The following is a 23,805-nucleotide window of genomic DNA, read 5'->3' as shown; positions in this document are numbered from 1 at the left end:
ATCAAGGAACTATTCTGATTTGTTCTTTACATGTATTTATGTGTGGAGCAACAGGGACATTGTGCCATTACTGGTTCCATTCTTGATGATAGCTGTGCATTACATTTACTGTTTGACAAAGAAAGAGTTGCATGCGTTTGTGACATTTGGAATCTGCATACCAACTACGAACGTAAGTTAAATTATGCTTAGTGCGGACATAGTGGAGAAGGGATAAGAGTAGAACATTCATGTGTTATTAATTTAATAGAGATGAAACAAAAACCACAAATTTTATGTGGACAATTTGTGGTATTTTTTATAGTGAGAGGTAGATTTCAATATCAGTGAAGACTGGTGTGTTACTGGGAGGCTTTGGATTTTGGTGTTGTTATCAAATGGAAGTTGTTGGGGAGCGTTTCTTCAGAACATATTTTTTATAAATATGTGAGAGATAAAAAATAAATGAAAATGTTCTGTGTATATTTTCTGTACGATTTAGTTCACAGTGGTAAAGTAAATGTGATTATTAGTGAAGGTAATTGTCAGAGTGTGTTTATCTGCTGAATATACGCAGGCCTTTAAGTGGTCCGGGTCTTGTTGGTACTGAGCTTCACCACCCGTTTAAGACAGTTGCCAAATTTTTCATTCCCCTTAAAGATGTTACTATTTGTATAGTAAAGGGACGATACATAAAAAGTTTGGGAATTACACCTTTATTTACTCTGTTCAGCTCTCACTGCCATTTTGTGCCCCCAGCAGTACTGTTTATAAAAATTATCTAATACAGCTCTTTGTATTATAAAAATAGCACTTCTAAGTTTATTGCCATATTGGTAGGGTATGTACTATATAGAGCATGGTGCAATCAGTTTCATTGGTATAAAACTGCACTGTGTTATGTTGGAAATATTACATATGCATTGGTTGTGATGTTATATTTTAGACTGTGACTTATATTTGAATATAAGTGAAGACAGGTGTTATACTGCAAACCTGTTGAAAATGTGCACAGATTACATGATGAGTAAATGGACAAAGTAAACGTATATGTTGCTTTCTGTATGTATGCATGGTTAGAATCATTTGATGATGTTTTAAGATATAATTCAAATAGTGTTTATGCTTTACAATTGGGTATACTGCACCGTGTTAGTAGTTAGTGACTATATGCTGCTAAAGGGATTATTTATTGCTCGTTCTTACGAAATAAAGGTGGAGAGGGGCATTTCTTTACAAGAGATATTTTATCAATGTGTGAGAGATAAAAAAGAAAAAAAATGTTGAGGTAAATTTTCTGTACGATTTTTTCACACTAGTAAAGTAACCATTATTATAATTGAGGAAAATTGTTAGGTTGTGTCTCTGTGCCGAATATATGCAGGCCTTTAAGTGGGCCGGATTTTACCGGTGCCGAACACTGCTACTGGTTTTACACAACCGTCATTTTTTTTTATCCCTTTGAATATACGTATATTAAAGGAATGGTATAATTAAAGTTTAGGAATTACACCTCCGCTTACTCTCCTCATCTCATATTCTTTATTTTGTGCACCCTATAGTAGTGTTTATAAGTAAGTAATAGAGCTTTAGCTAGTATAAAAATAGCACTTATACTTTTTTGGCATGTTCGTGGGATCTGTAGTGTATAGAGAAGGTGATTATCAGTTTCAATGGTAGGAAACGGACGTGACATATGTTTGAAAGATTACATGGTTTTAGGAATAAGCTCTCGCTCTGCGAGTTTTCGGGCCCGCAGTTGTACCTCTGTAAGCCAACACTAGAAAAATACCGTAGCTCTCTCTCTGCGAGATAACCCCTTCACGCTCCTTCTCCCTACATAACCGTCCTGCAGCTATCCCTTTGCAAGTCGATGGCCCGCAGCTCTCCCTATATTACTCGGCCCACAGCTGTTCCTATGTGAGCCGGGACGCAGCTCTCCCTCTACGAGCCAGCCAGTCGGCTGGCCCGCAACTGTTCCTCAGTGAGGCGGCCCGTAGCTCTCTCTCAACGAGCCAGCCAGTTGGCTCGCAGGTCTTCCTCTACAAGCCAGTCCGCTGGCTCGCAGCTCTTCCTCTGCAAACCACTGGTGGGCTCGCAGCTCTTTGTCTGCGTGGCAGTTCGTAGTTGTATCTCTGCAAACCAACACTGGAAATATACCGCAGTTGTCTCTCTAGGAGATACCCCCTTCACGCTCCATCGCTTCACATCATTGTCCCACACCTATGAGTTGCAAGCCGACGGCCCCCACCTTTCCGTATACCAGTTGGCTCGCCGCTGCTCCTGTGCGAGCCGGCCCGCAGCTCTCCTTCTATAAACCCATGGGCCGCAGCTATTCCTCTATGAGGCAGCCAGTCGGCTTACAGCTCTTCCTCTACGAGCCAGCCTGCCGGCCTGCACTTATCCCTCTGCAAACTATTGTTCGGCTCTCAGCTCTTCCTCTGCTTGCTAGCTCGCAGTTGTACTTCTGCAAGGCACACTGGAAATATACTGAAGTTCTCTCTCTATTAGATACCCCCTTCACGCTCCCTCTCCCCACATCACCGTCCCGCACCTATGCCTTTGCAAGCCGATGGCCCGCACCTTTCCCTATTGCAGTAGGCCCAGAGCTGTTACTGTACGAGCTGGCCCGCAGCTCTCCCTCTTTGAGCCAACAGGCCGCAGCTGTTCCTCTACGAGCCAGCCGGTTTGCTCGCAGGTCTTTTTCTACGAGCCAGCTCGATGGCCCGTAGGTCTCCCTCTGTAAACCACTGGTGGGCTTGCAGCTCTTTCTCTGCGAGGCAGTCTGCAGTTGTACATCTGCAAGACAACACTGGAAATATACCGCAGCTGCCACTCTACGAGATAGCCCCTTCACGTTCCCTCTCTCCACATTAGTATTCCGCACGTATGCCTTTGCAAGCCGATGGCCCGCATCTTTCCTTAAAGTAGTCGGCCCGCAGCTGTTCCTGTGCGAGCCGGCCTCAGCTCGTCCTCTTCGAGCCGACGGGCCGCAGCTGTTCCTCTACGAGCCAGCTAGTTGGCTCGAAGCTCTTCCTCTACTAGCCAGCCAGAGGGAGCTCTGCAAACCATTGTTCAGCTCGCAGCTCTTCCTTTGCAAGCCAACCCGCAGTTGTACCTCTGCAAGCCAACACTTGAAATATACCTCAGCTCTGTCTCTCTGTGAGATACCCCCTTCACAATCCCTTTCTCCACATTACCGTCCCACAGCTATCCCTATACCAGTACACCCGCAGCTATTCCTCTGCGAGCCGCCCGCAGCTCTCCCTCTGTGAGCTGACGAGCCGCAGTTCTCCCTGTATGAGTCAGTCAGTCAGCTTGCAGCTCTTTCTCTACGAGCCAGCCCGCTGGCCCGCAGCTCTCTGTCTGTGAACCATCGGTGGGCTCGCAGCTCTTCCTCTGTGAACCACCAGTCGGCTCGTAGCTCTTCGTCTGTGAGTTGTCAACACTGGAAATATAACGCAGGTCGCTGTCTATGAGATACCCCCTTCACGCTTCCTCTCCCCACATCACAGACCCACACCTATGATTTGCAAGGAGACTGCCTGCAACTTTCCCTATAGCTGTTGGCTCGCAGCTCTTCCTGTGTGAGTCGACTTACAGCTCCCCTTCTGCGAGCACACAGGCTGCAGCTGTCCCTCTATGAGCCTGTGAGTCAACTTGGAGTTCTTCCTCTACAAGCCAGCCCGCCAGCTCGCAGCTCTCCCTCTGCAAACCATTGTTTGGCTCACAGCTCTTCGTCTGTGAGCCGTCGGGCCTGCAGTTGTATCTCTGCAAGCCAACACTAGAAATATACAGCAGTTCTCTTTGCGAGATATCCCCTTCATGCTCCCTTTTCTGACATTACCGGTCGTACCTATCTCTTTGCAAGGCGACAGCCCGTACTTTTTACTATAGTATTTGGCCCGCAGCTGTTCCTCTGATAGCCGACCCGCAGGTTTCCCTCTGCATGCCATGTAGTTTAGCAATCGTGCTGTCAGTGTCATGCACTTCTCCAATCATCCATCCAGCACTATCTACTCACCCTATTACTCTGCCAATACCTAAGCACTTATAAATTCACCATGCACTCTGTTTGCAGCACTGTAATCATTCCAGTTACTAGTTATGTACTTATGGAATGGCCTAGCCACGAACACAAGTAGAACTACAATATTCTGTGCACTATCCATGCAGACCTTTAACCAGCTACATAGTCTTGGTACACTTCTCTAAATATCCAGTTAGTACCTATGCAGTATAGGAATCCTCCTGTCAGTCCTATGCACTTCTCCAATCACCCATGCAGCACTATTTACTTATCCTATCACTCCGCCAATACCTAAGCACTTATAAATGCACTCAGGCACTCTCCTTGTAGTATTGTAATCTTTTAGTCACTAGCTATGTATTCATGGAATTATACATGTTGTAACCATGCAGTTCTACAATTAGATGTGTACTACTAATGCTGTGCTCTAGTATCTTTCACGCTACTCATACACTATTACAATTATGCAGGTAGCACTGTTCCATTGCTGAAATTGTTGATCTAGTTTCTTTGTATGCATTTTTATAGATATGCATGTGAATATTTATATATAATTATTTTAATTATATTAAATTGTTTTCAAAACTTTTCTTATTTTACAGATATTTTGCATAGTTATTAAGGAAGAGTAAAAATGACAAGAAAAGAGCAAAGAAAAAGAGAACAAAGAAAAGAGGTTTATTTAAAAAAAAGAAAAAAAGCAAAAGAGGAATCAGATCAACTACAACATGGATCTTTAAAGAAAAAGTGTTCTGGTAAGAGAAGTAAAGATGTTTTCTTAAACTTGCAAAAACAGTTTCCAATTTTAAAAATAAAGAACAAACAGACATAACAAGGACAGTGAAACAAAAGGAAAAGAAAAATGTAAAAAAAAAGTGGAAAAATAGGATTATCAGAAAAAGAATTATGTTGGAAGCTTGAAGAAACAATTTTCAGAAATTTGAAAAAGAATCTATAAAAGTAGAGTACTCCAAAATTTACTAAAAAAGTAAAAATTTTAAAAGGAGATCACCATTTGAAAAAACAAAAAAGGAGATTCTAAGTGAAATTGAAAACGCGTTTGAATTGAAAAGAAAATTGTTTATCTTAATTTAAAAAAGATTGAAGACTTTAAATACAATAATGCAGCGTATGAAGGACAAATGGTAAAAGAAAAAGAATTGTAAATAGAACTAGTTTTTGTAAAAAAAAAATTCTGGGGAATGGAAGCATACTTCTAGTACAGAACCTTTTTTTAATGAAGAAAGTTATTTTCAACAAAATAGATTACTGCATGCAGTTGATACCTGTGGTCGTTGTTATGAAGTGAAAAATGGTTGTCCAATTGAAAAAGAAAAGATAGTTCCTAGAAATGTTGAAGAAGAAATAGCTGAGGAAGTTCAAGGGAGACGTACCCAGGCTCCAGTGTTTACATGGGATTGTAGTAGTATTTGTAATATGCGTCAACAATCTATTGATATTTTACTAAATTTCTTAAGAGAATAGGAAAGAAAAACTGTGAAACAGAAGATTAAGATATTACAAGGACTGGATCCTTGCAAAGTGAGAAAAAATACAGGGTTGCAAGGTCATTCTCTGGCTTGTCTTTCTAGGAAAGTGTGTCAAAGTCGTTTTCACCATTTAAGAATGTTAGCAGTACATCATTCTGAAATGCGGAAGCTAGTTAGAAGATTCTACTACGTGAAAAGTCCTACATTATGTCTAAATGAAATTAATACAGCTTTTTTGCATGGTTCAGTGTTGGATGTAAAAAGAAATTGTGATGATATAGAGTTACGTTTCTTTGCTAGTCAAGAGGAGTGTAGAGAAAGGCAGAGCTTGATAAGTGTAGGTATTGAAGAAGAGATGGAAGATACTACTGATGTGAAGTTTGAAAAAGAAATAACAAAGTTTAAAGTAGCTTCTGATGAAAATCCCAACTATGTTTGAATTTGTTGCCGACATACTCACTATAAAATTCAAACTAGGAAAGTAGATGTGTTTTTTAAAAGTGAAAAGGAAAACTATGATAAATGGAGAGAATTTGCTGTTTATCTGTTTGTGGAAGGTCGTTATGATTTAAGTACTATACAATGTATTTGTAAATACTGATACAATAATTTAGAAGACAACAAAATGCCAGCTAGAGCTGGTCATAATGACTTAGAATTAGTAGCTATACCTCCTGAACTTAAAGATTTAAATACATATGAGGCCATCCTTATACAATCTGTGCACCCTTTTCAGGCTATAATTCGTATGGAGCCAAAAACAGGTGTGCTGCCTCCAACAGATCTTCAAAGAGGTTTAAAAGAAAGAGTTGTGTATTTACCTTTAGATTTTACAAAATTTTTTGAAACTGTTGGTGTAGAAAGAGAGGATACTGAACCTGTAGTCATTCTTGTTACCCACAAAGAGTCAGAAAATATGGCAAGAGTTAGTAGATGTCACGAAAGTCCAAAAGGCTACATCATATCTGGTGCAAAACAATATTTACTATAAAAGTGTAAATGTAGAAGAAGAAGAAATGACTTTAGAAGATGAAACACATATTTCAAGTGGACAAATAGAAAAAGTGGAGAATTCCAGAAAAGAAGAAATTTATGAACATTATACTATACACCCTCTACATTCAAAAGAACTGTTCCAGATGAAAAAACCAAAAGCAACTCCCATGAATTTGTGGGGAAAACTTTGGAAGCTCGTTGTTTTCCACAGCTGTTCCCTACTGGAAAAGGTGGATGATATGATGAATGACCAGTTCAGATTCCATCTTCAGAATATCGTACTTTACGACTGTACTCAGAAGAACTAAGATTTTGTCAGTGTATTCCATATTTGTTTCATCTTTTATTTGAGAGTGATCTCTCTGCACTTTCATATGCAGTCAACCATATATTAAAAACTGGAACACATCTTTCAGATGTTTCTGCAAAGGAATTTATAGACAAAGTTGAAGAAAGAGACGACCATTTAGAATCACAGTTAATTAATTTGATGGCATGTCAACGTGGCACTAATGAATATTGGTATCGACATCATGGGGAACTAAAATGTATGTTAAGAAACTCGGGAACCCCTACGTGGTTTGTTACACTTAGCTGTGCTGAGTACGCATGGGATGATTTACTGGATTTTCTACGAGAAGCAAATTCAAATATAGAAAATATTGAATTGAAGACACCTGGAGAACTGTGTTCCCTAGATCCTGTAAATGTCTGCAGATATTTTAATCATAGATTTGAAGCTATGATGTCTTTCATTTGTAATTAAAAAAATCCACCTATTGGCGAAGTTATAGATTTTTTTGGGTTAGAAAAGAATATCAAGATAGAGGTGCTCCTCATATACATATGCTTTTATGGATCAAAAATGCACCCAAATTTTGAACTGATTTGGATGAGACTGTTTTATCTTTTATTGAAGAGTATGTTACCTGTGCAATTCCGAAAACAGCAGGAGAAAATATCTTAAGACAGCAAGTTTTACGGTTTCAGAGTCATCGATGTGGAAAATATTGCAGACGGAAATATAAGTCAAAGGATACATTTTATACAAAATGCCGATTTGTCTTTCCACATCCAGTAATTTCCAAAGGGAGAGTGAACAGTGTTATGTCAGCAGTGAGGCATACTATCACTCGAAAATCACCCAAAAATACTTATAATATGAAAAGAACAGAAGAATCGAAGTACATTAATGATTACAATCCGGTGATTTTGAAGATGTGGAATGCAAAAATGGACATACAATAAGTTGCAGATAACTCAATTGCTGTTGCTTGCTATGTCACGTCATATATTACCAAGTCTGAGAAGACAGAATTGAAAGAAATGTGGGAGAAAATTTCACAGGAGAGGACACTTAGCAAACAAATTGTACAGCTTCAGCTTGAAGATGCTTTCACATCGAGAAATTGGGTCCTACGAATATTCGGATCGATTGCCATCTGCAAGTTTATATTCATAGTCAAGAGGAATCATCTGGATTAGTCTAGGCCTTGCTGCAGCACGAAATCGAGTTGTGAAATCTGTACAAGAAATTGAATACTTGGCACTGAATGAACCAGAAAGTACAGATATTCTGAAATCAAATATGTTGGATACATACTATCCAAATAGAAGTCCATACTTGGAAAACATATGTCTATAGGAAATACTACAACATAATAGTTTTAAAGAAAATGTTACAGAAAAAATAAATGAAGGAAAATACGCTGTAATTGGATCTGAAGGATGTTCGGTAAAGCATGACAAAGGAAATGTGATAAATCACAGGAAATTAAGTTTTGATACTCCAGATAAAAGAGAGTTTTTCTGTTTAGCTCTTTTGCTCCTCTTCAAACTTTGGCGGACTGAAATGGAATTACTTGGGGATTTTGACTGCTATAAAGATTTTTGCAATGCATGTAAAGATAGCATTGAATGTACAATTTTTCCAAATTATCTAAAAATGTTGAACAAAGAGATTAATCGAAAAAGAACTATTGCAGCTGAAATTGCTAGAGATAGTTTTCAAGATAGTCAGAGTCCTGCTCCACAAAGTCAAGATCCACTAGGAGAAGCCATACTTGAAAATGAAGCGGCATTAGCAATGAGTGAAGTGGAAACGGTGATGCAACAAGCACAACAGGAGAACATTGATTTGGAAAATTTTGAGGAACGTTCGAATACTGAACAGAAAGAAATATATCAAGTTACACAACAGATACAACATGGATTACTGCATGAAAAGAATGATTGTCAATGTACATTATTTAGACCTCTTCTTATGTACATTAATGGGCAAGCTGGAACGGGGAAAAGTTTCATGATTAAATATTTGTCAAGTTATCTACAGAAAACAACGGATTCAGATTTATCTTGTGTTGTAACTGCTCCAACTGGGTTAGCAGCACACAACATTAAAGGGATTACATTACATCGTCTACTTATGTTACCAGTAGAACATGAAAATAAGTTGGAGTACCACAAGCTATGTTTCGAAGTTTCAAGAGTACTGAAGAAAATGAAACTTCTGATAATTGATGAAGTAAGCATGGTCTCAAACTTAATGCTTGCGTTTGTAGATTTGAGGATGCAGCAGATTTTAAAAACAAATTACGATGTTTTATTTGGAGGAAAACATGTAATTGTAATTGACGCGCCACCAGCCCTTGCCACGCTTGCTCTTCATCCAAGCCCGCCGTGAGGGGAACGGCCAGCATCAGGTCCTTACCTGCAACGTCTTGTCAGCTCCTGACTCCGCCGTGAGGGGAACGGCCCTGGAAAACTACCACCCCCAGCATCCCCAGCGCCCGACGCCTGCCGCCGCTGTCATCAGGCAGCGCCGGGGCGCTATTTGAGGCGGGGAGCTGCCTCGCTGCGCGGGACGCGCCACCAGCCCTTGCCACGCTTGCTCTTCATCCAAGCCCGCCGTGAGGGGAACGGCCAGCATCAGGTCCTTACCTGCAACGTCTTGTCAGCTCCTGACTCCGCCGTGAGGGGAACGGCCTTGGAAAACTACCACCCCCAGCATCCCCAGCGCCCGACGCCTGCCGCCGCTGTCATCAGGCAGCGCCGGGGCGCTATTTGAGGCGGGGAGCTGCCTCGCTGCGCGGGACGCGCCACCAGCCCTTGCCACGCTTGCTCTTCATCCAAGCCCGCCGTGAGGGGAACGGCCAGCATCAGGTCCTTACCTGCAACGTCTTATCAGCTCCTGACTCCGCCGTGAGGGGAACGGCCCTGGAAAACTACCACCCCCAGCATCCCCAGCGCCCGACGCCTGCCGCCGCTGTCATCAGGCAGCGCCGGGGCGCTATTTGAGGCGGGGAGCTGCCTCGCTGCGCGGGACGCGCCACCAGCCCTTGCCACGCTTGCTCTTCATCCAAACATGCCGTGAGGGGAACGGCCAGCATCAGGTCCTTACCTGCAACGTCTTGTCAGCTCCTGACTCCGCCGTGAGGGGAACGGCCCTGGAAAACTACCACCCCCAGCATCCCCAGCGCCCGACGCCTGCCGCCGCTGTCATCAGGCAGCGCCGGGGCGCTATTTGAGGCGGGGAGCTGCCTCGCTGCGCGGGACGCGTGCGGGCCGCGCCCGGGCGAAGCCCGGGACAAGGGCGGGACCGTCTGTGGCCGTCCGGGGCCGGAAGAGGCCGGGCTGGGCCACACTCTGTTTCGTTTGCCATCCCAAGTAAGCCGCTGTTGGTTACAAAACTAGGACGATTGACGACAGTTGATTTTATACATTGTTGACCACTGCGCTGTAGCTCCCGTGAAAATGGCAGGGAAGGGGAAACGTGCCGCAGCTCAAACCACAATTGCAGGGACCATGGACCAGTTTATCACTCGTGCAGTCTCTGTCCTGGAGCATGAGATTGCCATTACCGAAAGACGTCTATCAATAGAGCCTTTACTCACAAGGCGCTCATCACTGGGCCCCTTAGCTCACGCAAGCTCACCAAGCAATAACAGAGAGCAGCCCCGAGAGGAGGTATTACGACCCACACCAGATACAACTGACATAGTGGTTGCATCACCAATAGAGGAAGCAGAATCAATACTAGCACCTAAAACCCCTCGTCCACACACTAGAGCAGGGGCTAGATCTTCTACACCCACTAGGTTAGTTGCACAGAAAAGGAAAAGGGGGAGGGCGAATGAGCGCTCTAGACCAGCTAAAGTTCCCAAAGCACTTAAAAATATTGTGCCCCTTGACTTACCTAACACTAGCCTAGGCACTTCAGAGGAGGACGCTGGTAGAACTGAGTTACCTCCTTTTGATCCAAGCAACTTCGCCCTTCAACTAGAAAGCATTGTTCGTTCTCTAATATCCCCTTTAATGGAAAGGATCGAAATGGTTGTATCCAAAGTAGATAAACTGGAACAAACTATTCTGGATAACTTTTGCTCGGTGAAGAATGTTGTCAAACTATGCGCTAAAGACATATCCAAAAATAATAACTATGTCGGCTCTGCTGGTTCTGCCCTACCCATATCAGCCATATCGCCCGTCTCTGCCTCTATTCCAACTGCTGTAGATACTTTAACTATAAACAGCAACCAGTCATCTCGACAGAAAGGAAAGTCAAAATACTGCAAATCCCCGAGGCGCGAGGGTAGGTCAAGTAAAGATGCACAGGACACTAACACAAATACTATGCATTTGGGTGGTCCGAGCGCTACTACTCCTAGTTTGAACGCTGTTCCACAAGGAAACGAATCTAGGCCACCCCCGATCCAACTCCATCTCCCATGTGAATCCTTCCCTTATGTTGTTGTTTTAACCGGCGTTCCTGAACTTCCCACTAACAAACATGAATCATACAAGCAACTAAAAAACAAAGTTAGTCATTGGCTCAACATTCATAGACCCATTCCAAATTAATTGAATGGTCAAATTCTTTTTGTTAGAAGGGTCCAATGGGTAGGACCTTTACTTAAAAACACTCAGGGCGATTGTGTTGTTGTTAATTTTAAAGATGCGCGTCTTTCCAAGTTCATTGCGGAAACAAATTCCTATGGCCCTAGATCTGGAATTGCGGTGCATGATTTAAACTATTTTTATACTACAGCTACATGCCATTGACATATCCATTCCATTGACACCCCTTTAACTCCTGTGGCATTAGGGGCTACTGTTAACTCAACAACGGATGGACTGGTAAACATGCCAGAGATTTCACCATTGTCATCACATATGCGCGAAGCGAGGGCAAATGTATCTGGTCATTCTGCCGAGTCCCGTGTTATATGCGCGGGTAAAAACTGGGGCACTCTTTTGTCTTGGAACCTGGCTAGTATCACAACTAAAATGGACACTCCTGAATGGGTGAGTTTCATTAATGATTTTGATGTTTGCCTGTTTCAGGAAACCTGGTCCCTTGAGGCCCAGTATATGCCGGGTTATTTGAATTTCTATGTCCCAGCAACCAAAGGCACAAAAGGCCGCCCTTCTGGGGGTTTGACTATATGGGCTCGTCAGAACTTATTTTCACAGGCCACAGGGATTGATACTGGGTCCCAGGATATTCAGCTGGTTAGGCTCACGTTTGGCTCCAAGAAGTCTGTGGATATATATAATGTCTACCTACGGGGCACGAAGGGGAAGAAGTCAAGTGTGCTTGAATCCCTTACTGCACTTATAGAATCTAAATCGAGTAGCAGGGACTTGATTGTAGCTGGGGATTTCAATGTCACTTTTGAACCCCTCCTAGATAGTGATTCTGAATGGGGGCTCGACCCCGAAGAGGACCAACGATGGGGCATCCCAGCCCTTACATTACCCCCAATCAAACGGTGGTCTGTAGTGGCTACCCAGGTCAATGCACTCTGCCTAGAATTCGGGCTCCGGGCTTTGAATGGTAGAGTCAACGGGGACAAGCTTGGAGCACCGACCTTCGATAACGGCCGCTTAAGCAGCCGGATTGATTATGTCCTTTGTTGTACGAGATTGTGGTCCCCCCCTATTGATATGGAGGTGGTGCAAAGAATGGAGAGCGACCACAATCCCATTTGTGTCTCTCATAGTTGGTGGGGTGAATCATGCTTAATGTCAAATGAAGCAATTCGGGTCCCCCCGGTAAGCGTGCCTACCAATGATCTACGCAGGTTAAAATGGGCATCAGTAAGGTCCAAAGATTCAGTATTGGCCCAGATTAATATCAAATTCTCTGCAATCATGGCGAATCTTGAGGATATTCCGCTAAGCCGTGACCAAGTAATTAGGCTGCATGAGTCTTTTTTTGAGGGTTTACGTCCCTTTTTTTTTAAGCAAATAAGGCACGGTACTAAGCAACAGCCCAAGCAACCAAAGTGGTACGATAAACACTGCAAAAATGCAAGATCCACCCTGGCTAAAGCCTTATCTAGTGGTAGCACCCCATTTATCCAATTAGCAAGATCTGCTTATAGGAAAAGCATCACACAAGCTAAAATAAAGTGGGAAGAAATGTTTTGGCAGGACCTTAAGGAAGCCAGTGATTCCCGTGATGCTAGACTATTTTGGAACGTTCTGAAGTGGGGCAGAGGAGGTCTATCAGAAAATCCTTCAAACCATGTCTCAGAAGGGGATTGGCTGGCCTACTTTAAGCCTCAATACGCGCGTGATCCCCTTTACATAAGCCAGGGCACTATCCCTTATGTTTTTTATTCGTTAGGGCCTTTCACCCCGGAAGACTGTTTAGTTGCACTGTCCTGTGTAGCTGCAGGACGGGCTCCTGGGTTGGACGGTATTCCTTCTGATCTCTTCCTAGCGAATAAAGATTCATGGAGCAAGTATATCGCTCATATAGCGAACGCTGTGGCTGAGGGTGCGCCAGTACCTAAATCCTGGGGAGGCGCAGTCATAATCCCAATTTATAAAAAGGGTGACAAAAGCCTCCCGGGGAACTACAGGCCCATCAGCCTAATTGACACAATTCAAAAAGTCATTGGGAGGATGGTCCTGAATGAGGTACATAATTGGATTGGTGCGAACGAGATTCTCTCTAGTCTCCAGGCGGGTTTTCGCAAATCTATTAGCACCATTGATCAGGTGTTCCGCTTTAAGCAACTATTATGGAAAGTTGTTGAACTGGGCAAAGGCAGTCTCTATGTCACCTTTGTGGACTTAAGAGCTGCCTTTGACCTAGTCCCTCGTGAACAGCTCTGGAGGGTCCTAGAAAAGCTAGGACTTTCCTTGGAACTCCTGACCTTAATTCGAAGATTGCATGAGTCTAACTTTGCAAAAATCCAATGGGGTGGCCTGGGGGAATCAACCATCGAGTTCCCAGTAGAGCGGGGAGTCCGTCAAGGATGCGCAATGGCCCCAACACTATTCTCTTTGTACATTAATGGAATAGTGGACTACATGCTTCAGACCAATACTGATGCCCCAAAATTGGCGGGTGTCACAACACCAATATTGATGTTTGCCGATGACACTCTTATAGTGTCAAAAACCCCGAGCGGCATGCAGAAGGCATTGGCAATTTTTGAAAATTTTTGTAAAGACCATGGACTGGAGGTCAATGTGGCAAAGACAAAGCTTATGACCTTCAACCCACACACTAACTATAGGGCTGGTAAGCTTAGGATGAATGGCCAAACCCTCGAGGAGGTTGCTAACTTTACATACTTAGGCATTCATATGTCCCACAACAACCGGTGGAACAGGCATTTGGAAATGTCAACATTGAAACTCACACAAATATCGGGAACGCTGGCTAAAGAGTTCAAAAAATCTTTTACTAAACCTCTTAAACCGGTGTTACAAGTCTACGAGGCAAAGGCCTTAAACTCGGTTCTGTACGGAGCTGAGTTGTGGGGCTTTGATATATTAACACCCCTCATGGTAGTTGAAAACAAATTTTTCCGCTCAATTACAGGCTTGCCACAAAGTACGCCAATGGTCCCACTGCGCTACGACCTAGGTAGGAAGTCCATCAAAGATTTGGCAAATCTCCGGCCAGTTCTATACTGGAGGAGATTGTGGACCACTCCGGAGCTACGACCTTACGCAGTGGGTATCATGGACGTAATCCAGGTTGACACGTTTCATAAAATTAAGTGGTTAAGGAACCTCCGAGATTCACTAATTGCCTTGGGACTGGAAAACCTATGGAATGATCCAGTGGCCGCTGTCTTCCCTATAAAAAAGCTTATGAAAAAACTTTATTGGGACAAGATAAATCACAGGGTGTGGGCAGCCTCGTCTTCCTCTTCCATGACTCATCGTTTCCTAGAGGCAAAGGCTATACCCCTATTGGAACCCTATTGGGACTTGATAACATCTCCAAAGGATAGGAAACTCTATTTCCAACTCAGAGCAGGCTCTCTTCCATTAAGGGCTTTAACTTCTGGGTGGTTTGGTGGAAGTACATGTATTTGCCCTGCCTGTGGAGACAAACGAGAAACCACTGGCCATTTCCTTTTTGTGTGCCCAGTATATGTCGCCCCTCGACGTCACTGGCTTTCCCCTTTATGCAAACTGATGGGCACTAGGAGCTCTGCCGTAGCTATTCGAATTTTATGCACGAGCACCTTACCAGTCCATTCAATAGGTCTGGCTAAATATTTGGGGTGGGCATGGTCACTTAGATTAAAAACTGTTCATTCCACAGAGATTGTACAAGGGCTGGCTTGAAGTTTCCAAAATGCACTGCTGTCACTTCTGCCTCAAATAACCTCTTTTAATTATGTGCATTTCATCTCATTTGTCTGCTGTTTGTTTAATATTTTCTTATCCAAAAGGTTTTATCTATTTATTGGAATGTATTTATTGAACCGATTACTGTGATTTTATATTGTGATTTGTTGTGTCTTGTATGAATTATTTTAATTCGAATAAAGACTTATGATGATGATGATGGTAATTGTATTTGGTGATCTGCTACAACTCACACCTGTGAAAGGCTAACCAGTTTTTAAAACCCTTCTTCATGAAGACACAAAAAATCTTTGGGAAGTATTGGAAATGTGAACATTTGGACTTATTTTGAATATAAGGAACTTATCAAGAACATGCGACAAGCAAATGATGAAGATTATGGAAATAGTCTTCAAAACATTAGAATTGGTGTCTTAACAAAGGATGGAAAAAATGCTTTAGAAAGTCGGCTACTAAGAAACTTGTTTCCAAAAGAAAATATTGCAGCTGAAACAATCTACCGAAGAATTGCAGAAAATAAATCTATAATTTGCCTTATGCCAACAGTGAAAGAATGCTCTACATTCAATGAAGAACTGTTGAACCTGGAGAATGAACCGATAATGAAAATGGTAGCTATTGATAAAATAGAACATGAAGGAGTAACTATTCTTTTGTCAGAGAAATTGCAGTTAAAATTAGACGCATTGGAAAAATCAATATCTAAGACTGCTGGTTTGGAGAAGACCTTATATGTATCTCTAAACTGCTGGGTACTAATATTACGGCTTAATTTAGATGTTGAGAAATGATTAGTAAATGGAGCAATGGGGAAAGTTGTTGACTTTGTTAGTTATGCGAATAGACATGGAATTGAATTTTTGAAGATTAAATTTGATCAGATTGAAGAGGTGAAACAGATTGGACACTGTTCTGTTCGTTTCTTGCTTGTAAAAGATTTGTATGTTCATAGAAAACAGTTTCCTGTTTGTTTCGCATATGCAGTGACTATTCATAAATCTCAAGGTTTAAGTGTAGACAGTGCTTTGGTAAATATTGGAAGTTCTGTGTTTAAGGAGGGTATGGCATATGTTGCATTATCTTGAGTAATAACGTTTTCCGGATTGTATTTGATTGATTTTGATGAAGAAAAGATTAGTGCAGATGTAAATTGTGTCAAAGAGTACAATAGGTTAAGAAGACTCTATGCTCCTAGCTTAGGTGAATATCCTATTTATGAAAAACGTTTAATACGTCCAAAACAAAAATATGATAAAGATTTTACTGAGGTTGCAAAGAAAAAATGAATTGAAAAGAATGATGAGTCTGGAAAGAAAATAGAAGGGAACACGGTTGGTAATATTGTAGGATATCAGTTTGAAAATAGTTCAGATATCAACTGCTATGCTAATGTAATCTTCAACGTTGTGTTTTTTTTAGAAACTTTAAAGCATACAATTATGGAAAATCGAAAAAAAAGATTTTGTTCTTTGTTACATTACATTTTTGAGAAGTTGAAAACTGATAAAACGAAAATCCATACTGCTTCTGATGTGCGGAATCTTCTGGATATATGTTCTAGACCTTCACAATTTACATAGAATGTACAGCAAGATGCTCAGGAATTTCTTAAGTTTATGCCTGCAGTATTAGAAGATGAAGGTATACAAATTGAAAATCTGTTTGGACTATGTTACAGATGCTTTCATACATGTGACAGCTGTTCATTTTCATCTACTACTAAAATAGACACTGAACGAGTCATATATTTGACAATGCCAGATTTGAAAACAGTGTCTTTCAACAAATTAGTAAAATCAGCTAATCAACATATGGAATGTACTCAGTGCAAATCAGAAATGTTGTCAACATTATTTAAGACAACAAAAGATCCGAGATCATGGATCAGTGAACCTAGTTAGTAGGGAAATGGAGGGGTCAACGCAATGAGTCAAACGCACCAAAAATTCAAAGAAAAGGAAATGCTTTTCTTGAGTCCCCTCACTCACCAAAGGTTTCCCTTAGGTGACATGCTTCATCATTGGGGCCATCCCAAGCATCTACTGCTTGGGGCGTGCTGCAACTTGCGACAGTTACGTAGGAGCACTGAATAGTAAAGACTATGTGTAGTGCAGTGAGGGTGGAGTGGTGTGGATTTATTAAAATTGACCTAGCTAGTGAGTGTAGGATAAGTTTATTCTTACTCCTAGCTGATAAAGGATAAAAAGGGGGTTTAATAAAAGGGAGGAATTAGGTAATGATGTGCTAATAGTCCCTAATATTCAAAGTCGACATGTTTCAAGGTTATCCCCTAAACCTCTTCTTTAGGACCGCAAGGGGACCAGCCCCATGTGTACCACTCCGTGCATAACCTGTAATAAAGTGATGAAAGAAGGAAAAATAATGATAATAATAATAAACGCGCACCTCAGTGTCAGAGTAAACAATTTACATACGGTTACACTGAACACGTAGTATCTAGAAGGATACAAAAGGACATACATGTTAATATGCTGCCTGCCCATATGTCGTGGGCAGGTGAACATCTTGGATCATTATAAAACATAGGTGATGGTGCTCATGCCAGTAACTTAGAATAGGTGTTAAAAACCAGTGCAATCTGGTAATCGTGTGTCTCTAAAGTGAAAGAAACACGTAAGTAAATGCAAAATACACACAATCCTCGTGATGGGACAACCAACATGACAAACATAACATAAAACATATATAGTGGCGTCTGGACCTACTTAGTAGTTACGCACAAATTGCCTCATGGTCTGCCTGGGTGGAGGAGCCTGAATAGCCCTAAGAGAGAGTATGAGTTAAAGGAGTCAAGGTCGGTATTTAAACCCTGCAAACGCGAACAAAGTTTATGCAAAAAAAGAAAGAAAGAGAAAGTGGCATGGTCGGGCTCGTTGTTACGAGTGAGCCCTGACACGGGAGGAAGAAAGCTTACTTGACTCGGCTTGCCTCCGTCAAATGGACCTAGTGAATCCCTTCGGTAGACCGCATCTTAGCGTGCCTTGGTTCCAGCGCTATTAATAGTGTGTTCGGCGAGAAATGCATGGTCACTGACTCGAGGGAGAAAAAACTAGGCCGCGTATAGCGTTTGGTATAGCGGCGGCCATCTTGAGTTTCCAGGTGGATGCGTTTCGTTGTAAACCTTGGAAAGGGTTTTGAAAAAAGGTTATGAAACATTTAGAACATATTTGCAAGGGTGCAGAGGCAAAAAAGGGAAATAAAAATTAACAATTAAAAATAAATATATATATATATACAAAGGGTAGAGGCGGGGCGCGAACCCTGCCAGTGGAAAGGTAGTCTATATAATAGAATGGAGGGATCGAAATAAAGTGGCAGCCATTATAGGTTAGTCAATAGACTGAGGGATAGTCCCAGATGCGGGTAAGAGGGGGTGAGCATTGCCACGTTTTCCAACAGAAATAAGGTGGATAAAAGGGGTATACAAGGGAGGAAAATAAATAATACAAAATTAGAAAAATTTGTAAAAATAATAATAGGAGGGAAGGTGCCTAAAAAAAGGGGGAAAAAATGCATACACAAAAAAATATATATATATATATATGAGTATATATTTTTCTTTTTGGCACAGAGGATCATTTAGCCAAAAAATTGTTTAAGCAAAAAGTTTGTGTTACCAAAAAATTGGTGTTACCAAACAAATGGCAAGAAATGGTAATAAGACAGAGATAAGTTCGAGAGTTCAATCCAGGTTATCTGACAAATTGACCCCACGGGATATTGTCGTTTAGTCCTTTAGTATCAGTGCGTAGTTTGAACACCCAACGTTGCTCTTTTTCCAGCAGTCTATGTTCAAGGTTGTCACATGGTTTTATATGCTCTAGAACCACCCACCTCATATCGTTAGGTGTGTGTTGCATATCGTTAAAATGTGCTGTCATTCTAGTACTTGCTCTGTGGCACTGGATGTTACTGCGGTGTTCACAAATCCTTGTGCTCACTTTCCTTGTTGTCATGCCCACATAGTGGAGATTGCAGGAGCATGTGATCAGGTATACTACTCCCACTGTGTTGCATGTCGTGAAATTTCTGAGTTCCCATATTGAGCCTGTATTAAAAAGAACTGTTTTTGTGGTGGAGGTCAGGTGACACACACTGCAGTTATGACGCGGGTGATGGCCAGTTGGTAGGGTGCTTATGGTCTGTTGCATTTTCCTCTGGTTGGATCTAGGGCGTGTGTGTACCAAAAGGTCACGTACATTTTTGCCTCTCCTATGTGAAAACATAGGTGTAGGGATATCAAGGTTGCCACTGTTAAGGATACTCCAATGTTTCTTTACCATCTTGGTGATTTTATCCGATGCCGTACTGAACGTGGTGATGCAGATGGGTCTCCTGTCTTTTTCTGTTTCTTGTTTTACATAAGTCTCTAGGAGAGCATCTCTGTTGTTATTTTTTGCTCTCTTCTTTGCCTTATTGATGATGTGGGAGGGATACTTTCTGTCAACATTATTTATACAAATATGTGGACAATATAATATTTTAATGCTGCAACGTTGTAGAGCAGATGGTACAAAATTGGAAACCAAAATTAAAAATTTTGTGGCAGGTCAAGTTTCAATTTCAGGAAGAACTTTTACAGTGGCTATTGTTTTCCACAATGGAACTACTTCAACATCTGGACACTATACTGTATATTTAAAATGCAATAAAGGATGGACACTATGTAATGATGCACATTTAGAGTATACATTTTGGTTGCATAATTAATTTCATATTTAATATGTGTTTATGAGTAGGTTTGTTTAGGAGTCGGGCGGTTTTCATCTCTGATTCTCTTAACCTTATTTAATTTAGATTAAAGTGATGTGACAGATTTTTCTCAGCTAAATTCTGTGCAATTAATTCACTAGAGGCATGAACATGGTTCCTCGGTAGCATTCAGGCCACGTGGGGCCTTCGCATCTAAGTCCAAAATGTACCGGGTCTCTAAGCATCTTAGTGCCTTTTCTCTGTTTCCTCCTCTCTTGTTGGGTGGGATGGCATCTATTAGGAAATACATGAGACCCGTAGGATTTCCATTATGTTTTTCCTCAAAGTGCATGGCCACCAGGTAAGATTGGTCATGGTCTTTGATGGCTCTTATGTGCTAGAGTACCCTTTTGTGGCCCTGCAGAATGGTACTGCCCACATATTGTAGGCCACAAGGGCACTCCAGCACATAAACAACAAACTCACTTTTACAAGTTAATGTTTTGGTGATAGATTTGCTCACTTCACTGAAAGGTGTCTGATAGGTCGTTTTGCTTACCCCAAATTGGCACGCTTTGCATACTTTGCATTTGTGGAAACCCTTTCTCTGGGATAACCATGTGCCAGTTGGTAAAATGCTTACATCATTGTGCACCAGGGAATCTTTCCTTGAGGGTGCCCTACTAAATGTGATGGAAGCTTGTCTTGGTAGTAAATGACCTATAACTGGATCTCCTAACAGGAGTGGCCAATTTCTTTTGATGATATTTTTTATGTTTCTATGCTGTTTGTTGTAGTCAAAAATCATTCTAAAAGTTGTATCTTCCTCTCCATGGGTATTTTGTTTTCTTTTATCTGATTTCTGTTCGAGGAGGCTTGCTCTGGGGATGGCTGCACTTTTCTTTATAGCTGCATCCACACATGTTTGCGTGTAGCTCTTTGCTAAAAATCTGAATTTGCTGTCTGTCTGTGCTTTTTTCAAATCATCCTGACCACTATATATATTTATTTTTTTTGTCACTGAAAACAATCAAATTTTACAGGGACGTTATAGTTAGGCTCAGATTTCACTCATACAAAACCATTAACATTTAGGACTTATGGTTAACTAAGCTGGTGGGAGGAGCTGGTTCTCAAAGGCACTCACAAAAGGCAAGTTGATGACCATGTGAAAATATATTATAGATACATAGATGATTTATTTATTGTGTGGAGTGGATCAAAGGACCAAGCTCTGAATTTTGTCACTGAAATCAATAAGAATGATGTCAATTTAAGTTTCACTTCCACTATAAGTAATCTTAAAATCAACTTCCTTGATGTTGAGGTGTACATTAGCAAGAGTAAATTGGAAACCAGGCTTTATAGAAAGGAAACTGCGGGAAATGCGGTACTACATTTTTCTAGTTTCCATCCCTGACATCTTGTGCACAGTATCCCCTATGGGGAAATGTTACGTTTAAAAAGAATCTGCAGTAACCAAAAAGACCTGGTCCAAGCCCAACAGCAAAGCAAGAAGAGATTTTTGGCCAGAGGGTATCCCCTCAAGACCATACAAGAGGCTATTAATAAAACCCATAACTTGGTCAGAAATGAACTTCGAATTCCCAAAAAATCCAGAAAAGAGATTCAAACCAAAAATCCCAGCCCTGGTGACTTGAGACTCATTACAACCCATAGCGCCCAAGAAAAATCCATTAAAAACATTGTATACAAGAATTGGGCTCTTGTCAAAAGCGATCCTGTTATAGGTCATGAGCTTCCAATGAAACCTAGTATCACCTATAAAAGGGCTCCCTCAATGTATAACAGTCTAGTTTCCAGCAGTCCCTAATCATCCAACTCTACCAACTGGTTGATTGTCCCCAATGGATTCACCAAGTGCAAGTCTTGCAAGGCATGTCAATATGGTACTAATAAAAAAAGTTATTGCACTGCTTTCAGTGAGCAAGAGGTCAAAATTAACAAACCTCTCCACTGCAGGACGGAATTTGCGATATACGTACTTGTATGCACCTGCTCATTCAAATACATAGGTAGTACTAAATTACCAGTGAGCAAAAGAATCTTGCAACACATCAGGGCCATTAACAACAGGGACCCCACTTACCCTGTCGCCAGGCATTTTCTAGAAGTCCATAATAACAATCTAAAGGACTTCTCATTAACACTGGGCGTAGTTTGCGAAGTAGCGCTACGCGTAGCTACGCGAAGTACACTTCGCACTACGCGAGCTACACGTAGCTTCGCAAACTGCGTAGTGCACTGTGCAAGATGCTGTTCGCACTGATTGCACAGTGCCGGATGCTTGTCCGCACTGTGCTATCAGTGCAAACTGCATCTTGCACAGTGCAAGCTGTCGTTTTCTGCCACTCGAATAGATTTCTACTTGAGCGCCAGCTTTCTCAACGCGGACTGGTAGTTTCTCATCGCGAGAGGTTGCGGGCATACGCGACCACTCGCAATGAGAAACCCGACCTCCACGCGTTGAGAAGCTCGCCGGGAGGTTTATTTTCCATGCTCGCGATCGGCAACTTGATGTTGCTGATCACGAACGAGGAAAAAGTCTTGTCGGGATGTCATTTTGCTTGCTCCGGTCGCCAACTGGACGTTGAGGGCTGCGAGCAAGCAAACAATGACCGCTGAACTATGCTACGCTACGCGTGTTTGCACTGTGCTACGTGCAATTCGTGTAGTGCTTTGCCCAGGCTTACTTCTCATACTATGTGATAGATGTCATACTCAAGACTAAAACAGGTGGTGACAGGGAATCCCTGCTGAGAAAACTCGAAACTCGCTATATCCTCAATATGGACAGCAAGTCTCCAGGAGGGCTTAACAACACTGAGAATTTATGCACTTGTTTATGAATTGGCTTGATTTGTCCCTAGACACCGCACGTCCTTTTACCATGTTGAGAATTTGTATTATTTTCTAGCCTTCATATTAAATCTACTTAGTTCTATCTACTGTATTTACGTTGTCCCATAGCAAATCTCTCTGTGTTTCCAACTGAAAAGCTTTTTTATTGAAATCTATGGGACACACATTTATAACGTAAACTGAGGCTGCCAAATCTCCCGAACTAGTTAACATAATGTTTTTTTACTGCACTACACTAAGATGCACTTCATGTTTTAGCACACAAGGTTTTTTATTCATTTTTTAGATGAATAGGATGATGGGTGAATTATGATATATTTTAGGTAGCACAAAGCACTTTATTAAATTTATTCTAAACTGAAGGCTGCATACTTTCAATTACTGTTTTTGATGTTTTGCATTCGTGCAAGGATGATTCCGTCTAAGTCAAGGATTGATCCTGACATTGTTTACATTTAACTAATACCTTCGTATGTTCCTATAAGGAAAATATTGCCATTTTAAAGATCTGAATATTTATTAATGTTTTTACAATATTCAAAAACGTTTTTAGATGGTTCATAAGACATGTTAATTTTGAACTGTATTTAAGGATATTTATTAACCTTAACCTTGTGAATCTTACCAAAATGGAGCTGAGTGTGGAAGAAGAGAGACTTTTACCATTAGGACTTTCATACTGTTCACCGACCAATTTCAATTATGGACAAACTATAATAGACTTCTTCAAATTTGCGAGAAACTTTAAACTACATAAATACTTTAAAGGCAGACCTAGTGAGCCATTGGATGAGAACCAAGATCTTCAACAAATGGGTAACTAACTAGTAGGAGACATGCAACTACTAAATGAACTCGATCAATTCCAGAGTGGGACAAAGCAAGAGAATATCATCAGACTGACCAGTGAGTTAGCTGAAGCTATGGGGGTGGACATCTTTGGCAGTATACGAACTCCCTTGAATCCCAGTCTGTCTTTCTACCTGTGATGCCTAGAGAGTCATTAGATATCTTTGCTGAAACAGTAATTTCAGATCTCAAGCAACTAGCTATCGTATCTAGTCAGTGATTCTTAGGTTCAGATACTAATGT

At 41.5% G+C, this 23,805-nt stretch overlaps 1 long non-coding RNA gene across 1 annotated transcript in view; it reads left to right on the top strand.

Moving 5' to 3' along the window:
• The first annotated feature begins 4,653 nt into the window (after window positions 1-4,653).
• The window catches only part of LOC146860761 (uncharacterized), a 149,601-nt gene continuing 130,449 nt past the window's right edge, over window positions 4,654-23,805 (top strand). Inside the window, exon 1 of the long non-coding RNA XR_014978860.1 lies at window positions 4,654-4,764. This is a non-coding gene — a long non-coding RNA (uncharacterized LOC146860761). The remainder of the gene's footprint in view (window positions 4,765-23,805) is intronic.

The sequence above is a fragment of the Triturus cristatus genome, chromosome 3_1 (genome assembly GCF_964204655.1).
Source record: "Triturus cristatus chromosome 3_1, aTriCri1.1, whole genome shotgun sequence".
Classification (NCBI taxonomy): domain Eukaryota; kingdom Metazoa; phylum Chordata; class Amphibia; order Caudata; family Salamandridae; genus Triturus; species Triturus cristatus.
Note: the sequence above shows the minus strand (reverse complement) of the source record. Positions and strands in the feature narration are given on the sequence as shown.